Source organism: Panthera tigris, chromosome D1, assembly GCF_018350195.1.
Source record: "Panthera tigris isolate Pti1 chromosome D1, P.tigris_Pti1_mat1.1, whole genome shotgun sequence".
Lineage (NCBI taxonomy): Eukaryota > Metazoa > Chordata > Mammalia > Carnivora > Felidae > Panthera > Panthera tigris.
Window position 1 is genome coordinate 26597577 of NC_056669.1, and position 23744 is coordinate 26621320.

Genomic DNA, 23744 nt, shown 5'->3' on the forward strand with positions numbered 1-23744 from the left:
AGAAATACTGCATCACCAACACTCTTGATGACACAGAGATACATCAATGACTCTGAGTCAGAAAAGATTCTGAAGAGTCAGACTCTGGAAGTGATAAAATTGGGGGAATACCTTAATCAATTTATTTCACTTACATTTTCCCTTTTATGTGTGCATAAGAGCAATGTGATAAAAATCCATGTTTAAATAAATCTACAAGAGCTCTTTCAGTAAGTATACAATAAAAATTCTAAGCGGCAAAAGCACTTGTATCAGAGTTTAATTGGCAAGGCCTTTTCTTTTGTAACAATACATAAAGCAATTATGTATCTTACCATAGACATCTTAGATTCAATAAAACATGGTAACACTTGGGATAACATAGCATAATGATGAACATTCAAGAAATGGTAGCAATATTTTTTCATGCTTTGTGAACATCAAACACATAAAAAGGTGAGCAAAAACCCTGCTCCTGTAGAATTCACAGTCTGGTGGAGGAGACAGGCGGCCCAATTCCCAGCTCATCCCAGTAATACTTGCATGAAAAGACTGACCACACTGAAGAGTAAGGGGAAGGAAGAAGGAAAGATACATGCCTGCTGTTCCAGCCAGTTCACTAATAAGGTTGGGTCTAAACAGGTCAATAGAGCGTGCTACTGTGCCCAGCCTCCCCAAATGCCTGCCCTCCTCCTACTTCCTAGAGTTCCCATCCTGCCATTCACCCCTGAGCCATACCCCCTCATCATCCACCAGCCTAGTTCCCACCACCACTGGGCCTAGAGCGCTAAATGAAGCCACTACTCCAGAACTGCCCAGGACTTAAAGTTGAGAGACTCTCACTTCATCACCTGAATGTAGAGGTGTTAGACAAGGCACAGGTCTGCCTTCAAAGGTAGATGTGTACCTAAGATAAGGGTTGAACTATAAACACAATTTCACTTTAAAATGTTGTTATACAGTGGCGCCTGGGTGGCTCAGTTGGTTGAGCGTCTAACTCTTAATCTCAGCTCGGGTCACGATCTCAGGGTTCGTGGGGTGGAGCCCCGCATCGGGCTGTGTGCTGATGGCGTGGAGTCTACTTGGCATTCTCTCCCTCTCCCTCATTTTCTGCCCCTCCCCCACTTGCACATACACTTTCTCCCTTTCAAAATAAATAAACAAAGAAATACATTTTAAAAAATTTTAATGTTGTTATACATAGTTATTGGGGCACCTGGGTGGTTCAGTGGGTTGAGTGTCCCACTCTTCATTTTGGCTCAGGTCACTATCTCATGGTTCACAGGATCAAGCCCTGCATCAGGCTCTGTGCTGACAGCTCGGATCCTGCTTGGGATTCTTTCTCTCTCTCTGCCCTTCCCCCCACCTCCACCACACATGTGCTCTCTCTTTCTCTCTCTGTCTCTCCCTCTCTCTCTCTCTCTCTCGAAAATAAACATTTTTTAAAGTAGAAAAAAATTAAAAATAAAAAGAAAATGCTGTTACACAGAGAAATTAAATTCCATAGGATTATTGGTACATTATTAAAACTCAGAAACATTAAGAATTCAACAGCGGTTTCTGTGTTGGCCTGGCACCTTATATGCCATCATTATTCATACGGAAAGAGCTGTCCCACATTGCAGACAGTGCACTTACAAATTAACTTTCCTGGCTCATTACAAACTGACTAATTATCATAAACTGCTGGCTCCTTCCCTGAAATCCAACACTAGACACACCATAGAAAGAAGCTAGAGGGAGACTGACAGATTTGCAAAATGCACATAAAAAGTGTGAGGAATAAAATGGAGGAAGCGGGGTCTCAATCCGGAGAAGGAGCTGTGGATGGGCTCATGAGGGGAACAGAAGGGGACCAGTCACCACAGAAGGGGAGGAGGAGGCAGAGTGTTTGTGTAGATCTCGCCCTAATATTTCCCTGAGCTCCCACTGCCCACGTTGTACCTATATTATCACTGCCACACAGGAACACAGAAGCCAGCCCGGTGCTGCCAGAGGTGAGGAATCCTCAAGGTAGCGCAAGAAGGCTGGGTGGCAAACAGAGAGGCCACAGGCCAGGCAGGAGACTGGCTAGCTGCCTCCCCTCGGGGTGAGGACAGAAGTGTGCACAGACAAGAGGTTCTTCTGGGGCAAGCAGAATGTGGCTGGGCCCAGAGGCTCGCTGACCTGATACACAAACAACTGCTTATGGTCATTGTTCGATCTTTCACCTTTCTTTGAACGAGTATGAACAGCTACATGGTGACTTCAGCTGACCCTTGTATAAAAAGATCATTCCTCAAGAATGTTCACATAGAGGGGCGCCTGGGTGGCTCAATCAGCTGAGCGTCCAACTTTGGCTCAGGTCATGATCCCCAGTTAGTGAGTTCGAGCCCCACACTGGGCTCGCTGCTGTCAGTGTAGATCCTGCTTTGGATCCTCTGTCCCCCTCCATCTCTGCCCTTTCCACACTCCCTCTCTCTCAAAAATTAACATTAAAAAAAAAAAAAATAGAATACTCACATAGAAATTAGTCGCCACTTAAAGGAGAGCTGCTTGACCTTGCTTTAAATTAGTTTCCATAAACACTACAGCAACTGGAATAGGAACTCAGATTTGCTGTATTTCTAGCAGGGCAAGCTTTGGAGTCAGATAGCCTGGCTTAGAATCTTGGATCTGCCACTTAGAGCTTTTGACAATTTGTTTACTCTCTCTGAGCTTCAGATTCTTCAGCCTTAAGGACAAAGAATAAAGTATATTAGGTATTTAATGATAGGTAACAATTATAACTAATGTATGTAATATAAAAACACCTTTACGTCAAGAAACAGAAAGGAAACCCTTCTAAAGCCCTATTTAAGATTAGATTCTACTTGATAAATGAAAAAAGTGAGTTCACTCTATGTATAGAGAAAAAACATGTTCAGTAAGGCACTAAGTTATAAAAAGGGAGCAAGAAGATTATAGGAATCCAATTCTATGACATAGAATAACAGAATTTCAGAACAAGAAGAGAAATTCCAGGCCCTTGGCTCTCAAATAGGTTTAAAAGACAGAGCTCGGGAAATCAATGTTCTTGGCTGAGTACCATTAGATATTAATACATTTGTTACAGAATAACAATAGCTAACATCTGTAACATACTTACTATGTGCTAGGCATGTTCTAAGCACCTTAATATGCATTGATTCATTTAATCCTCACAATAATCATGAAGTAGGTATATTATTATCTCCACCTTATGGGTGAAGGACTGAGAAAGAGGTAAAATGCTTTGTCCAGGCAACTGAGCTAGTAAGAGCTAGTGAGAGTAAGTAGGAGAGCTCAATATGAGCTTGAGTGATCCTGCTGCCGAGCTCGTGTGTTTGGCCACTATTCTACACTGTTTCTCATCCTATAAACTAAGAACACTTCACCTGTGTTATGATTCCAGCACAAATAACTCCATTACATAAACTACATAAAAATCACATCTGACCTCACTTTATAATTTTTTCAAAAATGATCAAATAGGAGCATCTAGGAGGCTCACTCAGTTGAGTGTCCAACTCTTGATTTTGGTTCAGGTCATAATCCCAGGGTCATGGGATGGAGCCCCATGTCGGGCTCTGCACTGGGCATGGAGCCTGCTTAAGATGCTCCCTCTCCCCCTCCCTCTCCCCCTCCCCCTCCTCAAAGAAAGAAAGAAAGACCTATCAATTAAGCAGGACTAGGGTTCCAAGTTTTCCCCGATTTTTTTTTCTTTTTGCCACTTTTTTGTGGCCTCCTAGTGCTGGCTAAGACAACTGACAGAAACAGCAACAAAAGGTTAATGAGATTTCATGTGGTAAAAACTCAAAACTAAGAAAATTGTACCCTTTATTTTTATTTAAAAGAAAGAACACCTTGGTACAGCTGTAGAGCACTAGTGTTGGGCCAGAAGGGGCGGGGTGGCGGGGAGTAGTTTGAGAACCACCCATCTGGAGCAACTTCTATTTTGTAGATGACAAACTGAAAAACCAGAGATTAGGTGCATCACTTCAAGTCACACAGCAAATAAAGAGCGCAAAAAGCAGAGCCGGTGACTTGTAGGGCTCTCACCCCTCCACCCCTCCACCCCACTGCCCCCACTGGACTGAATGTGGAAAAGATTTAGAAGATGCTTTAGGCAGAGATTTCTTACACTGCCTAAAACTGTTTATCTTAGCTTTCCTTTTTTTTTTTTTTAAGCTTATTGTCCTTGACTCCCCAGTTAGAGAAACCTTCCCAGTAAAGATGAGTAGAAGACAAAAAGCAACTTAGACATGGATTACACTCCAAACGGTGATAATTTAAATTGATGGACAATGCTTTGTATATTTCCTTTAAAGTTATGTTACGTACTATATTTTGATTCCCTGGATAATAAAAAAGTTCACTTACTAATAATTTAATTGAAATAACATAAATTTAGCTGAAATAAAAATTTAAGGAACCATCTGTTATGTTATGATGTCAGATGTCAGTGATTAAACAAAGCTAGAAAACAAAACTAAATGTATTAAGGAAAATCAGTTACCTCTTTAGAAAATAAGTTTGTCAAAATACTTTTCACCTTTATAATTAAGATTAAATGATTTTTTAAAATCATGGTACTTGAAAAAAATACAGGTTCAAATAGTGTAAGATAAAAGTTGTAAAGACTCCTGTAAAGATACAAGATGATGAAAACAGACTCTGACTGCCTCTGTTCTGACCTTAAACTTTCCAGTTGGGTTCTTTTTTGTAGAGGATGGAAGGCTCTGAGAGCATAACCTTCCCTGATGGGAACCGAACCTGCCCCCTCGAGAAGTAAGGACTGCCCTGGGCCAGCAAGACACAAGACTCAGTGTGACTGACCCCAAGACAATGATTGACCTGACCTTTCCTGCCCACCTGCACGTGCCCACCCAGCTTTGCCCCACATTTTCCTTATATAAACCTGCAACTATTTTTGGCACTTTGGAGACAGTCTTTGAGACACTGGACTATCTTCCCAGTGTTGGCCTCACTGAAATAAATTCCTTTCTTGTTTCCCCACCACTGCTCTCTCTGCCTTTGGATTCTGACAGCTGTGAGCAGCGTGCCCTGTTTGGGACCCCCGGCCAGGTGCTCTTGTGCCCCTGAGCCCTTGCTACAATGAGACTTCTGGATATGGCACCTGTAAATATTTAGAGCTTGGTGGGACAAGCATTGTTTACGTTTAACTTGACCATGAACTACAAAACCCCTCTGCCCGTGAGCTAGGGAACGCCATTCAGTGTGGCAAAGTGGGTCAGGCCCATAAGCTGGAGCCACACTCCTGGGTTCGAATCCTGGCTCCACCCCTCACCAACGGTTGGCCTTGCACAAATTACCTAACCTCTCTGTGGCTCAATGTCATCATATATAACACAGAAACAAGAACAGGATCTACTTCGTAGAGGTGTAAAGAGGATTAAGGGCACTAATATCTGCAAAGTGCGTAGAACACTAGAATATAGTCAGCACTTTAGGTGTTAAATGAAAGAGGTAATAATTAGGGTCAATTCTGAGCCATAAATTAAAATTGGTAGAGCAAGAAGAAATTAACTGGGGGAAAGAGAGAAGGGAGTAAGGCAAGAAAAGAAGAAAAGAGAGGAAAGCAACAAGGAAACAGAAGGAGATACGAGTATTCCAGAAGACAGCGATAAGACTGGGAGGAAAGGAGGCGGGAAAACACAGGAATAAACAGAGTCAGGGTGGAGAGAAATCTAAGAAAGGAATAACTAACAAGCAAAATAGGCAGGGGGGAGGGGGGATGGGCAGGAGAAGGGAAAGAAAAGCCAAAGACAAAAAGTGAATCTGATTGTTCTGAGCTAACTGGGTAAGAATTAGAAGGGAAAGCCGAACATGAGATTATTCCCATGCTAGAGATTTCCTGAGGTAAAAGATGCCCAACAGTTACAGTCAGGTTTGGGGGAGGAGACACCTGTTAGGCTCCCACCATTCTCAGACTACTAAGTACAGTGACCTTTTGGGAACAAATGGGACCCTGGTAAAGTGCCGAGAACACTGCTGTTAAAAACGTCCTAGGTGCCATCAACAAATGAAAAGAGAAACACAACGTGGTTTATACATATAATGAAATATTACTCAGCTTTAAAAAGGAAGGAAATTCTGACAGATGCTACAAGGCAGATGAACCTTAAAAACATTATGACAAGGGGGCACCTGGCTGGCACAGTAGGAGGAGCATGTGACTCTTGATCTAGCTTTGTTCAGGGTCATGAGTTCAAGCCCCATGTTGGGTGTAGAGATGACTTAAATAAAAACTTTAAAAAAAAATTTTTTTTTCTAAGCCATTATGCTAAGTGAAATAAGCCAGGCACAAAAGGACACATATGGTAGGACGCCACTTAGGCAAGGTACCTGGAATAGTCAAATGCATCAGGACAGAAAGTAGAAGAGAGGTTACCAGGTCCTGGGCAGGTTACTGTTTAATGGGTAAAGTATCTGTGTGGGGTGATGAAAAAGTTCTGAAAATGAGTAACGATGATGGTTGTTCAACACCGTGAATGTACTTAACCTCCACTGAATTGTACGCTGAAAAATGGTTAAACGGCAGATTTTATTTTATGTATACTTTACCACAAAAACAAATTAAGATAAAAATACACCATATGGCTGCAGTAGTAACGGTCAACCATCTCCACCATGCTGGACATGGGATTCTACTGGTCCCTTTTACATCAGGACCATGAAGTGACCCATGGTCACTCGGGGCCCCTAATCGATTCTCCCATCCAAGATGAACCCTGCCCTCCAATGGCCTCCGTCCAGCCAGATTGAACCTGCACTCCTGAGGTCACCACTGCAATCACTCCCAGCTCAGGTCAAAGGGGCTGACTTCCAATACACCTGTCTCTGGAATTCCTGACAGCCTATTAGCTGTTCTTTTCTTCTAGCCGGATAGTTGCCATATAAAGCACCCCCTAAGTGTCTGGCACACAGTAGGTGAACAATAAATAGAAGTGACTGCTCTTATTGCCAACGTCCTGTCCAACCTTAGTCTCATTCTTCCCACTTCTTTGGTACAAATACCTCCCTGACAAGAGAGACCTCTGAGACTTTCATTTTAGGGGGAGCAGGGTGGGTGGGTGAGAGGGTACAAAGGAAGCCAAGTTCAGTTCACTTTCTTATTAAAGGCCCAGTCAGTACAGGCCGCCCTGTGGACCTATTTCAACTGCTCCTTTTTTCCCTCACATCCTGGTTTCCTACCCCACAAACTCCCTGACTCTGGTTCTAGATTTATTTCTTGGATCTCAGCCCCCTGTCCTGATTCATCTTGGGTTTTACACCATGTTTTTTAATGCAAAGTTTGGGAAACTCCCTATCCCACCAGCCACGGGAGCATCTACTGTTAACCATAGCCCTCTGGTTCTGGCACTGTGCCCGGGGCATGGCCCGGGGGCGCAGTGTGCACAGGGCCAACCCTGGGGACAGGATATGTGGATAGCTAACGTGTATTGAGTGCCTTCCGTGCCATAGTCACTAGTGTAAGCAATGACCACTTATCAATTTGTGAATCAATTTAATAGCACAACAACCCAATGAAGTTGTTTAAAACCCATACCTTCATCACTCAGAAAACAACAGTACAGAGTCATAAACGAGCGCTCTGAACAGCTGCTAACCACTCCATGACTGAGGTGTAGTATGAAATTCGAAAGCTATAAAATTAGGCCAAGTGAAGTGAAAATAAAGGGCTTCTGTTATGTTCACTCACTTAGAATGGCAAGTAGAGGTTTTACATTTAACTGATTTCTGGGAGAGATCATTTCGGAACTCGGAAGAAAAGAAAAAAGTACTGGACTCCATTCTAAAGGAGGAACAGGAACTGGTAGCGCAAGTAGCGACGGGCAAATCCCAAAATTATACAAATTTCAGCACAAATTCTCCAATCTTGCTGGGAAGAGGAAGTCTAATAAACAAGCTGTCACGTAAGTGTCGCAATTTTAAAAATTCACAACAAATTGGGAACATTGAGAAAAACTAGAAATGAGACGTTTAAAAGAACAATACTAGAACCTCGTCCAGCGAGGTTCCAAGCACCCCGACAGATGCTGTTGATTTGCTCTTGACCTCAACCCTGGGAAGAGACTAAGGCCACACTGTGTGCCATTTCACAGAGCGAGAAATGACTGCAGGGAGAGGTGGCATAATTTGCCCAGCCGTGGGTCTGGTCAGCCTGAGCCCCCTCTGTTTGCCAGGGCTCAGCCCCACCCTACTGTGCCCCCCTGCCCCAGCTAAAGGGCTACTGCAAACCCATGCTTGAGGGCAGAGTCACAGGACTACAATATTATTTTTAATTCCACAGTGAAGTAAAATAAACACAATGTTAATTAGGGAAAATATGCCTACGGAACTAAGGGTTTCTGAGAAAGTAAATAATCAGGGAAGCCAGTTAGGTGCGAGCAGGGGGAAAAATAATGAGGGAAACTCGGCTTTCATAAAAGCTTTCAACAAACTTAAAATGTAATAACAACAAGCCTCTGACTAGGTTCCAAAGGTAAAAAGTGTTTCTAAGTAAGCTGTTATGGATTTGGAATATTTCCGTATCACCAGAGAGGTCTGAGGGTAAAGATAAAAAATTGACAAGTGATAACAGTGGGGTCCTCCAGGTATTTTTACTGACACCATTCACATTTAACATTTGTTATAAGTGTTAACAGTGAAGCAAATAATGAAAAGTTCAAGATTGCAGAAAAACTCCGCCAGATAAAATCTTATTTTATTCATTTATCTTTTTTTCAAGTTGGCTCCAGATCCAATATGGGGCTTGAACTCACCGCCCTGAGATCAAGAGTCACAGGTTCTACCAACTGAGCCAGCCAGGTGCCCCTCCAGGTAAAATTTTATGCCATTGGAAAAAAAAACTCCAGAAAAAACTTCCGAAATGGGGTAAATGAGCAATGATGGCAGGCAAATTTCAGAATAAGCTGCACTTTTAATATTACAAGGCTGATGCGTTACAGTCTAAAAACCACGGCAGAATATATCCTAAAGAAACTTTCCTAATTCGTTTCTGGCCGTCATCAAGAACAACACTGTGTAACCAGAAGAGAACTGAACTAAGGTTTAAAAGTAATAATAACAATAAAGATTAAAAACACAGGATGACAAAAACAAGCAAGGAATGAAGTGTATCAAGCAGTATGAAGCAGAACTGAAATGGTAACCTTGGCCTTCTTTTCCCCCTCCATTTATCTGTCCCTTTGCCCTTCTACTTCCCATGCAGAAATCTTCCCACCAGGCAATGAGTCCTCCTCCTTCCTCAAAGAAAAGAAAAACCTTGGCTAAGAGTCTTATTGGGGGTCTGAGCCCACAATTCTACATTAAAATCCTTGAGGGTTCAAAAGGAACCACCACTCAGTGTGAGTTCTAAAGAATGCTAAACCTTGATGTTTGCCTTTTCCTTTTTACAAAGAATAGCTAGTTGGCTGGTAAAACCTGAAAGCAATTTCAAAGAGAGTCTGTCAGGAGTCCTCTATTCTCCTCTCACAAGATTTTAGGAGGGAACCTCAAAGCAGCAGAGTGTATCACAGGCCTACAGAAAAGAGCACAAATCATTAGCATCCGACTTGAGGGATGTTCACACAGTAAAGGCGGTGGAACAAGGAACAGGACACCACCACCGCCTGAAAGCCTCATGGTGCCCTCTCCCACAGGCAGCTACCATCTTCCTCCACGATCCATCCATCCCATGGCAGGCTGCGGGAGGACAGGGCACTGAGTCCCAGGGAGCTGACCCCTGGCTGTTCTGCAGTCTATGAAACTAGAAGATTGGGTCTGCTCCTAGCTTTGACCTTCTGGGAGTTGCAGCAGAGACTCTGAGGTGTCACCTAGGGAGGTTTGTCCTTGCTGGGCTCTGAGTTCCAGTTTCTATCACCCCAGCAATGTGAGACTACCAAAATCCATGCTCTTCTGTTCTGTTGCTTTTGTGCTTGTTAGCCCCTTGACCAGCAGAGCTTAGCAGTGAATACCTTCAGAGGAAAACCAGTGCTAGTCTCAGGCTCACCTCTCTGTGTGTTCCTTGCCTCTGAAATGTTGGCCCTCCTGTTATGACTCCCTTCAACTCGGATCTTTATCTCTCCAGTCCCAAGAGACTACCTAAAGCTCTTTGGATTCTCTGCCTCTCAGACTTCTCAGCAAGCCCCTTCCAACCAGCTTCTGAGACTCCTGATACATCCCAAGAACTGAAAAATGGTCCAAGAGGAAAAGCAGGTGCAGAAAGCCTGGGCTCATTTTCATAAACATCCCCTCTGCCCAGGATCTGATCCCTCAAGGCCTGGCTGGCTGCTTCCCTCAGTAGGAAAGTGAGGGCAATCCCAAAGATATGAGACTGTGGAAAACATTTCCTCTTCTATCTGATGACTGTGTTTATCAAAAATGGAAGAACTGGGGTGTCTGGATGGCTCAGTTGGTTAACTGTCTGACTCTTGATTTCAGCTCAGGTCATGATCTCATGGTACATGAGATCAAGCCCCATTCATGGGAGCTGCACTGTCAGCTCTCAGTCTGTTTGGGATTCTCTTTCTCTCCCCCTCTCTCTGCCCCTCCTGCGCTTGCACTGGTGCGCGGGTGCACACAGGCGCTAAACAAACAAACAAACAAACAAACAAACATTGAAAATAAATAAGGGGTGCCTGAGTGGCTCAGTCCATTGAGCATCTGTCCCCAGCTCAGGTCATGATCTCACAGTTCGTGGGTTTGAGCCCCACATTGGACTCTGTGTTGACAGCTCAGAGCCTGAAGTCTGCTTCAGATTCTGTGTCTCCTTCTGCGTCTCTCTGCCCTTTCCCTGTTCATGCCCTCTCTCTCTCTCTCTCTCTCTCTCTCTCTCTCTCTCTCTCACACACACACACACACACACACACAAATAAACATTAAAAAAATTTTTTTAATAAAATAAAATCTTAAAAAAAAAAACCTGAAACGGGGTGCCTAGGTGGCTCAGTTGGTTAAGCATCCGACTCTTGGTTTCGACTCAGGTCATGATCTCACAGTTCATGGGTTTGAGCCCCATGTCGGGCTCTGCACTGACAGCACAGAGCCTGCTTGGGATTCTCTGTCTCTGTCTGTCTGTCTCTCTCTCTCTCTCTGCCCTTCCCCTGCTTGCACTCTCTCTCTCTTTCAAAATAAATAAATAAACTTAGGAAAAAAAAAAAAACTGGAATTATTTGTGGCCACCAGTAAGGAAAGTACTGTAGTATGGCATGTCTGATAGGACCAGGTACAAAGTGCTCTGCTAAGTCAAAGAAACTAGTCACAAAGGACCAAATACTGAATGATTTCACTTGTAGGAAATACGCAGCATGGGCAAATGAATAGAGGTAGGCAGCAGAATGAAGATGGGGAATTAGGACAACATGGATGAGAGCTATGGAATTTCTTTTGGAGGTAATGAAAATATTCCAAAACTGACTGTGGTGACACTTGCAAACCTCTATGAATATACTAAAGCCTCTGAACTGTATGCTTTAAATGAGTGAATTGTATAGTATATGAATGATACCTCAATAAACTCATTTTTAAAAAAGAAAAAGAAAGATGAGCATTTAAATCAGTGAAGACCTTCTAGGAAGCAATTTGGCAATAAACATCAAGAACTTTGACATATGTGTACATACATAATATTTATGTTATTATGTAATTGTTATATATTATATATTACTGTGTGTGTGTGTGTGTGTGTGTGTGTGTATATATATATATATATATATATATATATATATATATATATATATATATTAAAACAGGTTAAGAAAGTTCCAGACTTGAGAGGAATTGAGGGCATGCTCAGGGCGTACTGAGAGAGAAAAGTCTGGAACAGGATGAGCCTGTAAAAGAGTTACAATTCCCAAAGTTCACGAACTGGTTTTATCAGAATCACCTAGGGAGCTAGGCAAAGAAACAAATTCCAGAGCCTTACTCCTGAGAATTTTTTTTAAGTAAGTTCTAAACCCCACATGGGGCTTGAACTCATGACCTTGAGATCAAGGGTCACATACTCTACCAACTGAGCCAGCCCTGCACTCACTTCCCTGAGAATTCAGTGCAGACATAGGCGGGAACCACAGGAATTTTAGTTTTTCAACATCCCCAGGAGGTGTTCCCTTCGGCAGCACACATAGGAAAGTTGGAACGACGTTCAGATTAGCAGGGCCCCTACACCAGGATAGCACGCAGACTCGTGGTGTTCCATATTTTTAAAAACTAAATAGGGGCACCTGGATAGCTCAGTCGGTTAAGCATCCGACTTTGGATCTGGTCATGATCTCACGGCTCATGGGTTTGAGCCCCTCGTGGGCTCTGTGCTGATGCCCAGAGCCTGGAGCCTGCTTCGGGTTGTCTGTCTCCCTCTCTTCTCTGCCCCTCCCCTGCTCCTGCACTGTCTCTCTCTCAAAAATAAATCAACTTTAAAAAAAAAAAAAAAAACTAAATAAGTAAATGTCCCCAAGTGATTCTGATGTCAGCCAAATCTGGCCAACCCTTGGACAAATGAGGAAAGAAAAATCTTTTATCACAGCAGTAACACTTTTTGAAAATCATTCTAGAAGTAATATGAGAGACTGATTATAATTAGGCCAAGACCTGCCTTTAATATGCAAGGAAGGATCAGAGCTCTGAATTCTTACTGGGGCTTAGTGACATTAATAGACATTCATACACAAACTTTCAGTGCTATAAGTCATCACCTAAAAAAAAACAAAACAAAGTAAAACGCTTTATTACTAAACAAAAAGCAAGAATCCCGACACCTTTCAAAATACATAACTTACCAGCCTCTCTAAAATGTTTGCGGAATTTATGTCAGAATTCTGAAATGGTTGAGGCAATTGTTAATTTAGGTCGTCTTCCTTGCCAACCACCTTGCTCTGATGGGTATTTGATTTTCCAGCTTCCCTTCACCACTTGCTAACAAGCAAATCTGTTCTGTCTACTTAATGAGTAACATTTGAAAAGAGCTTCCAAAGTAAATATGGATGTATGAGGAACATTTGAAGACTCAACGATGGATACGAATGGCTACAAATGACTCATCAAGTAATATTGAGCACCCATGTTTTTCAACTTCAGATAATAGATTTACATAGCTGCAAGCATTTAACCCCAGCTCCCTTTTCAAACAGTAGCATTGCTTCACCAGACAACTGGCAGGGGTACAAATACTTGCTGTGGCCTTGGCACACCTAGACACAGAAAGCTATCTGGCCCAAATATCTCAAGCTCTTCTGTTGAATTAGCAATTGCAGTAACTAAGTAGGAGACTGCAGATGGGTGTTCTGAAGCTCTAAAAGCCTTTCTTACAGATGGTTCTCCATCGTCACGATGACTCAACCATCACAATCCCAAATTGTTAGGATAAATTACTGGATAATGTAAAGAAGCATAATCTTAAGTACTAAGCTGTTTCTCTCTCTCTTTTTTTTTTAATGTTTACTTATTTCAGAGAGAGCAAAAGCGAGCAGGGCAGGGGCAGAGCTAAGCTGTCTCTTTAAATTCAAGTGGTTTAAGTTGTTTTAACTTAAAAAAAAGAATTTCCTATTAAAATTGGTTGCAGGAAATTATTCTGGAACACAATTTTCCTTAATTAACATTATGTGTTTAATACAAGAGAAAACAGCGTGACTACCTGTTCAGGCTACTTCAACTCCTGAAATATACACAGCACCATGGCGGGACCATGGCGCTGACCCAGGACAAAAAGCAAATTGATACTAGTTTGAAGTAATTCCCTTTATATCCAATTCACTCCCCCACAACAGGTTAATGTGGGTCTCACCTGCTGTTCCTTTTCAAATTTTCATTCCTCAACCTCAGTCCCTTGTTTGCAAATTTAAAAATAAAACACAGAATGGTCAAAAACAAGCATTTGATTAACAAGACGGATGACAAGGGGAAGCAGTTATTGTCTCCATAAAAACTCTATCTTACTGGCATATGAGTAAGACTTGTAATCAAAATTCAATCTTCTTCAAATTTCAACTTCCTCCATCTTAAACTAACTATAGGAGGCCAGCATGGTCTAGTATTCACAATTGTCTTCTATAAGCCAGGATCTATCTATCTTCCTCCCTCCCTCCCTTCCTTCATGTCTTTCTCTCTTTCTCTTTCTTTCTTTCTTTCTTTCCTCCCTCCCTTCTTTCTTTCTCTCTCTGTCTACCTCTCTCTCTCTTTCTCTCTATCCCTCCCTTCCATCCTTCCTTTCTTCTTCAAGCCAGGACATTTCTTAAAGTACAGAGCAAGGTGAAAATATTGAATGTGAAGACAAGTAAAAAGTTACAATATAGTACAATAGTATTGAGCATATTATAAATGTTAATAACTATTAAAGTTATGATCACCCCAGGTTAAGTATTAGATCATAAAGGTATATCCAGAAAAGTTTTACTTCCAATTAAAAGACATTTTAATATGTTTTCATTATTAAACAATTGATTTGGGAATAAATATCTCTTAACTATAAGCAAGGGTTCTCAGCTGATATGTTTCACAAGAAAATATGTATATTTCAAAAAAAAAGAAAATGTGTATATTTCAAATTAAAACTGATAGAATTTTAAAACTACATGATTAGCATTTTCTTCCATAAAGAGAAACAAAATAGTGGCATTGCATTCCTGTTTAGAAAGCTCAGCCATATCTACTCTACAAACACTTTCATTCTACAAACCATTTCATTCAAATGTAGACTAAAACATGTTGGATTCATTTGCAAATTCAGTGAAGTAGTTAACGGAAACCACAAAATTAGAATCCCCTAATGGATGCAGTTTTTTATTTTAAAATTCAGCATAATCATAGTCCATCTTAATGAAAATGTATACTGTGGAAATCCAATGTTAGTAAGTAAACACCAAGGGAATAGTAATAATTATAGCTATTACCATTTACTGAGCATCTATCACATGCCAGGCATTGTGAGATGGCCTTTTTAAAAAAAAATACTCAAGGGGCACCTGGGTGGCTCAGTCGGTTGAGCGTCCAACTTCAACTCAGGTCATGATCTCACGGTTCGTGGATTGAGCCCCGCGTCGGGCTCTGTGCTGATAGGTCAAAGCCTGGAGCCTGTTTCAGATTCTGTGTCTCCCTCTCTCTCTCTGCCCCTCCCCCACTTGCACTCTGTCTCCCTTTGTCTCAAAAATAAATAAACATTAAAAAAAAAATAATTAAAAAAAATAAAAAATATTCAATTGGGGCTCCTGGGTGGCTCAATCTGTTAAGCTTCTGACTTTGGCTCAGGTCATGATCTCACTGCTCACAAGTTCAAGCCCTGCATCAGGCTCTCTGCTGTCAGCACAGACCTTGCTTCAGATCCCCTGTTCTCCTCTCTCTCTGCCCTCCCACCCCCCGCCATGCTCAGGCTCTCTCTCTCTCTCTCTCAAAAATAAATAATAAACATTTTAAATAAAATTAAAAATTAAAAAATACTCAATTTCAGGGCACTTGGGTGGCTCTGTCGGTTGGACGACCAACTTGGCTCAGGTCATGATCTCACGGCTCATGAGTTCGAGCCCTGAATCAGGCTCTGTGTTGACAGCTCGGATCCTGGAGCCTGTTTCAGATTCTGTGTCTCCCTCTCTCTCTGCCCCTTCCCCACTCATGCTGTCTCTCTCTCAAAAATAAATAAACATTTTAAAAAATTTAAAAATACTCAATTTCAATCTTCACAACAACCAAAAATTTGTACTTGTCCAAGGTCATAACGCTGGTAGGTGGGATTTGAACCCAGATCCCTTTGACTCCAGAGCTTGATCATTTCCTTCTCTGCTGCACAGCGTCCTCCTAGGCAAAGCTGCCAGAACCCACGCTTGGGTTGGACCTGCTGCTGTTGCCTTGGCCTCCTACCAGATGATGCAATCACTAGGGTAGGCTTGATCTCAAAGGAACCCAAAGAGGTTATAATTTACCAAACCCACAAAGAGGTTTAAATGGGCCAGAGAGTGGAGGTAACTACAAAGTTATAAAAATAATAAAAATTCAAACAACAATTTTTAGAAACATAATATTTATTAAATGCCAATTTTGTGCCCAGCATTATTTTAGGAACTAAACAACAGATTGGATGGAAGATTGTATTAAAATATTCATCAGAAAGGGAAAATATAAATAACATTAATTCACAGTTGTACCAAAACAAAAGCTACCTGTGTGTACAGAACAGAAAATAGCAGCCCTCAAATACTCAGTGTTAACTGAGTCAGCTCATATCAGGAAAATTACTCCAAATATACTTTCTGGTTATCTCATGTATATGCATTTCTCTAACACTGGAATTGCTGGGCTTTAGAGACTGCATATTTTTTTACTTTCTAGGTAATACCAAACTGCTTTCCCAAAGTAGTCATAGCAACTTATATTCCCATCGGCCAGGTGTGAATATTCATATTGCTCAACACAGCTTCAGAATTTGTTATTGCCAACTATAATTTAGGTATACAGGAATATGGCACTGTGGTTATAGCTTGCATTTTCTTAATTATTAACAAGGGTGAACACCTTATTATCGGTTTATTAGACATTTGGATATCTCCTTTTCTGAAGGGCCCGTTCAAGACTTCTGCCCATTATTTTATTAGTGCAGGTAACATCTTATCTACAATAAGATTCAATATTCAAGACCTATACTGAGTCATGGATATATTCTCCTATGTTAACTTAAAAGATTTATTGTTTTGCCTTTCAACTGCCATGCTTCCTGGGTCATAAATTAAGTGTCTGAATGCATGTGAATCTGTTTCTGGACTCCTGCGGCATTCCACTGATCAATTAGTCTATCTTGGTGCCAATACTACACTGTCTTAATTATTATAGCTTTTGTTGACTTCCAGTAGAGAAGTTTTTCCAATTTATTTTTTTTCTTTTTCAAGAGTCTCTTGCCTTTTCTTAGGCATTGACAGATATTTTAGCATCAGCTTGTCTAGTTTTTTGTTTTTGTTTTTTTTTGGGGGGGGCAAAGGACAAAGGGAGAGGAAGAGAAAGAGAGAGAATCTTAAGCAGGCTCCACACTCAGCACAGAGCCCAACACAAGGCTCGATCCCATGACCCTGGGATCATGACCTGAGCCAAAATCAAGAGTTGGTCGCTCAACCGACTGAGTCACCCACGCACCCCATCAGCTTGTCTAGTTGTTGTTGTTTTTTTAATTTGCTGGAATTATATTAAATCTATAAGTCTGTTTCCAAAGAACTGACATACTGCAATATCCAATCTTCCAATCCTTGACCCAGTGTATCTTCTTCATTTATTTAGACTTCACTTAAAGTCACTCGATAAAGTTTTAGAATTTTTTTGTAAAGGTCTTTTATACATATTTTGTTAGACTTAAAATATATCTCCTATACTTTTTTTTTTAGGATTTTATTTTTAAACAATCTCTACACCCAACATGGGGCTCCAAATCACAACCCTGAAATCAAGAGTCACATGCTCCACTGACTGAGCCAACCAGAAGTCCTACAGCTCCTATAGTCTGAAAAAAGAAATGATTTTTTAAATGATGTATAAAAATATATCATTTTTTTTTGATGAGACAGCTAGAGTTTGGGATAACTCATATATCATTCATATATAAAAGAATGAATATAAACATACTTAAAATTTTTCAATAAAACAAAGTTCATCAAAGTACAATTTCAGCTATATAATTTAGGTTTGGGGTTTGTTTGTTTTGTTTTTTAAATAATCTCTACTCCCAACTTGGGGCTTGAACTCAAAACCTTGAGATCGAGAGTCACACATTCCACTGGCACCCCATAATTTAGTTTTAATTCTAGAATTATCATTTTGTACTTATGTCATATCTCACCTCAGCAGGTTTAATGTAGTTGAGAAAACTTATATGTCACATAAACAAGTGGCCTAAACACCTACTGGTTGTAGGTCCTTATAGTTATCAATGTATGAAGTACTTACAATGCAGAATAATTTCATTCATCAACTTCAAGACAGGATGAATAAATAAGTAAGAGACTGAAATCTTGTTAATATACACACTGTTGTCTGGGATTGAGAACCCACACACCTTGCTCCTGGCCTTAGCTCCCACCACTCTTAAATCATTTGCTAAAATTGCCTCCTTTTTTTCCATTTGTAAAGTAGTTACAATATGGTTCTGTCAATGTCACACATTAAGGATGAAACATAAACAAATTCCTTAGAAAACAACTAAAATGGTTGGTCAAAAACACAAAGCAACATTTACTCAAAGGTGTTCCACTACCAGAAGGACATGAGACTAAGGTTGCCTACAATCATGGTTTGTAGCAAGACTGAAAATAACCCCCAACAGATTGGCCTCAAAATCTTCAAGCAATGCTAAGAAAATGGTAGAGATTTGCACACAAAAATAAGAATTTTGAAGAAAATGGGGTGCCTGGGTAGCTCAATTGGTTAAGCATCGGACTCTTGATTTCGGCTCAGGTCATGATCTTACACTTCGTGAGATCGAATCCCACATCCAGCTCTGCACTGACAGCACAGAACCTGCTTGGCATTCTCTTTCTGCCCTCCCCCACTCATGCTCACACACTCTCTCCCTCTCTCTCAAAAACAAATAAACTTAAAAAAAAAATAATTTTGAAGGGAAGAAAACTTCAGAAATCACTTTGAATACCTTAATTACACTCACTGCTTTATTCCTCCAAACATTTAGAATCCAGTAAGTAAAAGGCATTCTTGTACCGCATTCTATATGACGAGGGAGGCAAAAAAGTATCCATCACTTCTAGGAATTTATAACATGTTTAGGAAACAAGACATAAGCACAAATAATTGCTACGTGATACAGATTAATTACTCAATAAATGGTACTATTAATTACAAAGCAGTACAAAAATCCTGTAGGACAGAGACAAAAGGATCACTTCCAAGTAACATGGTCAAATAGGGCCTCAGTGAAGAAAGACTATGTGCTTTCGACTTGCTCTAGCATAGAGGTTGGCAAACTACAGCCCAAGTGTGGCTCGACACCTATTTTTGGATATAACCTGTGTGCTAAGAATGGTTTCTACATTTTAAAATAGTTGCAAAGACTTAGAAAAAAAAGAGTATTTCATCATACATGAAAGTTATATTACATTACATTTCAGGGCCCATAAATAAAGTTTCATTGGAACACAGCCATGCTTTCACACGACAGGGGTGAAGGAATAGTTGTAACAGGGACGATATGGCCCACAAAACCACAAATATTTAGTCCCTGGTTCTTTACCAAAAAAACAAAAAAAAAAAAATTACCAACCAACTGCTCTAGAAGGATGGATTGGAATTTGGTAGGCAGAACTGGAGGAGGAGGCTGGGTTGGGGGCAGGGGAGTGGGGATGTACAAGGAGAAGACAAACATTCCATTTGAGAAATGAAGGAGTGAAAACATGAAGGAAATCTCCAGAATACTGCAAGGACAGTGGGAAGACCAGTTTGGCTGAAGCAGAGGGTCCAAAAATCGGCAAACAGATACTGACCCACTGATCACTATTTGCTTTGTTATTGAGCTGTTTATACTACTGTACTAATTAATGACAAGCATCCTCACACTGAGACTATGAGAGGGATACTATTATTATCCCCATTAACAATTAAGAAACTAGTCAAGACACCTGGGTAGCTCAGTTGGTTGAACATCCGACTTCAGCTCAGATGATGATCTCACCACTTTTGAGTTCAAGCCCCGTGTCCAGCTCTGTGCTGACAGCTCAGAGTCTGGATACTGCTTCAGATTCTGTCTCTCTCTTTCTCTCTCTCTCTCTCTCTCTCTCTCTCTCTCTCTCTGTGCCCCTCCCTGGCTTGCGCTCTCTCTGTCTCTCTCTCAAATATAAATAAGCATTTTAAAAAATTAACAAATAATAGTAATTAAGAAACTAGCCAAATGATTTGATAAACTAAGTTTACAGATATTATGTAATGGACCCAAGATGAGTCAAGTGAATCTAGTCTATAAATCTAGATTCTTTTCCCTGCAGAGCCCATGCTGTTCAATGCTACACCATATCAAACCTCCATACAGGGTAGTAAAAGGAAATATTTCTACAAAGGTAAGTTGGGGCAAAACTCTCAATGTTTTCAATTATAGGTGTAAAAGGGATATGATTTTATCTGTAGGCTATGACTCTTTTGTGTTTAAAAGGACAGTTATCCCAGGGGCACCTGGGTGGCTCAGTTGGTTAAGCATCCAACTCTTGATCTCAGCTCAGGTCTTGATCTCGGGGTCGTGAGTTGAAGCCCCATGGTGGGCTCCACGCTGGGCATGAAGCCTACTTTAAAAAAACAACAAACAAAACAAAACAAAAAGACAATTGTCCCATGAGCTGGTGGTCCAAAATGTTCCACAATTGAAATCAAATTATCATGGGCTTTTCCTAAGTCATAGGAGAAAAAGAACTGTGAGCTTGATTTTCTCAATTTCAAGTTTTGCCTAGAAATATTTCTTAAATCTTTGCAAAAGTGATTCATTATAAAAATCAATGAGTAAGTAGCAGACCAAGTTTGAGAAAATTCAGCTGATTATGCTTAGCTCAACTTTTTTTTAATGGATTATGTGCTCAACAGATTTCCATTTTATTATTTTAAGTTCAAATGATTAATTGAATACATTAATTCAACAGTTAACTCAATTATCTGGAGGTGGTTTTAAGATTTTCTTCAAAAGAATAATGTGTCTGAGAGAGCTATCATAAGCACTAAGAAAAAAATCAGACACATGTACACATTAGCAGTATCTATTAGATGAAACCATAGAAAGGAAAAGATAATACATTATCTTATTACTTACTCCATATTAAGTACTAAGTGTATGTAATAATACATATTAATTAATACATAGGTAATTACTTATTACAGCTTACTGCTTAGAAACACTCCCACCCCTATCAAACTAAGTCTAAAGCTGCACAGTTCAATAGAAATATCATATAAGCCATACATGCAAGCCACATATGTAATTTTAAATCTAAGTAGCTACATCTTTTAAAAGTTGAAACAGGTGAGATTAACTGCAATTATATATTTATTTAACCTAGTATATGCAACATATTATCATTTCAACATATAATCAGTATTTTAAGAGCACCTGGCTGGCTCAGTTGGAAGAGCATGGGACTCTTGATCTCCGGGTCATGAGTTCAAGCCCCACACTGGGTATAGACATTACTTAAAAATAAATAAATAGGGGCACCTGGGTGGCCCAGTCAGCTAAGCGTCTGACTCTTGATTTCAGCTCAGGTCATGATCTCACGTTTGTGGGACAGAGCCCCAGGTTGGGCTCCATGCTTACAGCATGGAGCCTGTGTGGTATTCTCTCTCTCCCCCTCTAGCTGCCCCTCTCCCTCTCTCCCTCTCTCTCTGTCCCCCTCTCTCTCTCAAAAATAAATAAGTAAACTTAAAGAATTCTCTTAATTTAAAAATACTAAACTTTATAGTATTTTATAAATTGAATTTTTTTCATACCGAATCTCAAAATCTAGCATGTTTTTCACACTTACAGCACAAGCTAAATTTCAAGTGCTCCATAGCCACATACGGCTACTGGCTACCATGTTGGACGGCATAGATCTAAGGAATAGCTCTTTTCTTTTTTGAATAAATGTATTTATTTATTTTGTTTTTTAGAGGGGTGGGTGGTACACGGTGGGGAGAGGGACAGAGGAAGAGAGGGGGAGAGAGAGGGGGAGAGAGAGAGAGAAACCCAAGCTGAGTGTGGAGCCTGACACTGGGCTGCATCCAATGATCCCGGGATCATGACCTGAGCTAGAATAGAGTCAGTCGTTGAATCAACTGAGCCACCCAGGTGCCCCAGGAGCAGCCCTTCAAAGATCACAACATGGAGCACCTGGGTGGCTCAGTAGATTGAACGACTGAGTCTTGATTTTAGAGCAGGTCCCAATCTCACGGTTGGTGGGTTCAAGCCCCGCATCAGGCTCTGCACTGACAGTGTGGAGCCTCCTTGGGATTCTCGCTCTCCCTCTCCCAAAAATAAATAAACATTAAAAAAATAAATTAAATATATATATGTGTGTATGTGTGTGTGTGTATAAAGATCACAGCCGGAAAGAGGCTGTGGATCACAACCAGAGAGACCCAGAAAGTGAAGGATATGGGTCAAGAAAAGGAGCATGTAGCTCCAATATTCTAATGTTGAAATAAATGAGAGTTCAACTAGGAAATGAATAACAAACAATAATGGGCCATTTTAGCAGATAATGACCTTTCAGCAATGTACTGGAGGTTCTTAAAGTATTGTACAGTATTGATTTTATGATATTTGTTTCCTCTACATTGTAACTAGTCTTGCTATAATTGTGATTTGGAATTATCCATAATTTCTCCCCTACCTCCCCATTTCCTCACCACCCCCACCAAGTAATCTCTAAACTATTTCAAAGTTATCAAAAACAAAAGATAAAAACAAACAAAAAAACTACTTCCAGGTGCTTTCCATAACCTGAACAAATTTAAAATCTACACAGGTAATGTGTAAGCCTCTGAAGGATTTGGAAAAGGGAATTGGAAATAATGTTTCAGTACTAATAGTGAAGTATCAATGTCACAGAAGGTGCTGTAGGCAATAAACTGGAAAGGCACCTGTTCAGAATGTTCCACATAAATCTTGAAATAGGAATGTGGCTTTGAAAAAAAAAAAAAAAAGACAGAGGCTAGATTTAGCAGTGATTTAAGTAAATCATGTAAACGGTAAAATGCCAGAAGAGGGAGAGGAAGGCTTCAACAGAGAAGAACCAAAATAATGAAGTCAGAGCTCCCCTCTCACCCTCCTCCTCCCACACAATACCCAAGGAGAATTCCAGAGGTACCCTTCAGCAAAGATTTGGTGGTAGCAAACGTTTCCTTTTTCTTTTCTTTTTTTTAATGTTTTATGTATTTTTGAGAGAGAGAGAGAGAGAGAGAGAGAGAGAGTGAGTGCAAGCAAATGGGGGAAGGGCAGAGAGAGAGGGGGACAGAGGATCTGAACCCGGCTCTGAGCTGACAGCAGAGAGCCTGAGGCAGGGCTGGAACCCCAGAACTGAGCTGCATAGGACTGAGGCACCCTGGAGCCCCCATTTCCTTTTTCTTAACTCACTGGGTCTTAAGATCTAGACACCAGATCAAATTCTTATTTGCTAATCTATTGAAGTACTTATGATAAATTTAGACAATAATCAGTAAATTCTGCCTGTAAAAATACATACAAATTGCTGGACAGGGCGTGTCTCCACTCTCTGGGCAAGAGGTAGGGTCGGAGATTATGTATTTTATGTGGTAATAGGTCAAAGTACATCAGCATTCAATTTTAAAACAGACTCGCACTAAACCATTCAAACATTGCAAACAAGAGTTTCACCGTTTATCACTTTTACCAAATCAAAGTATGTAGTTACGATGTGTTGACTAGTGCTTAAAAGGTAAAATTAAGCACTCTGATCAATTCTGCTTGTTATACAGAAACTCATCCCATCAGGATACGTTTGTAAAAAGTAAAAGAAATCAAACGCTGTAATTCCTGCAGTTCAGAGGATTTCATGACGCCCCTTCAAGTAATGGGGAAAACTACTGCAAGTGGCAAATCATCAGCGAAGTCCTCAGGGTACCTACCCATCTACATTAAAAACAACGGAAACTAGATACAAAAACCACACACGCGATGCCGAGTTTGTAAAAATGTTTCATACACACACACAAAAGATTTGGAGCACACTAAAAATAGCAGCAGGGATTATCTCTGGTAATTTTACTTTCAGTTATGGTATTTTATACTGTTCCTAGGTTTTCTGCAT

General features: G+C 40.6%; 1 protein-coding gene and 1 non-coding gene across 5 annotated transcripts in view; one reads left to right on the forward strand and one right to left on the reverse strand.

The window, feature by feature from the left end:
* Positions 1–23744, reverse strand: part of PRDM10 (PR/SET domain 10) — a 98589-nt gene that overhangs the window by 72783 nt on the left and 2062 nt on the right. Inside the window, exon 2 of one of the 4 annotated variants that reach the window (XM_042957907.1) lies at positions 2482–2692. The exons of the other annotated variants lie outside the window; for them this stretch is intronic. The gene's annotated coding sequence lies outside the window, so the exon portion shown is untranslated. The remainder of the gene's footprint in view (positions 1–2481; positions 2693–23744) is intronic. 4 annotated transcript variants of the gene reach the window in all.
* On the forward strand, positions 12086–12187 carry LOC122231585. Its single transcript, XR_006208844.1, has one exon. It is a non-coding gene; the product is annotated as a U6 spliceosomal RNA (small nuclear RNA).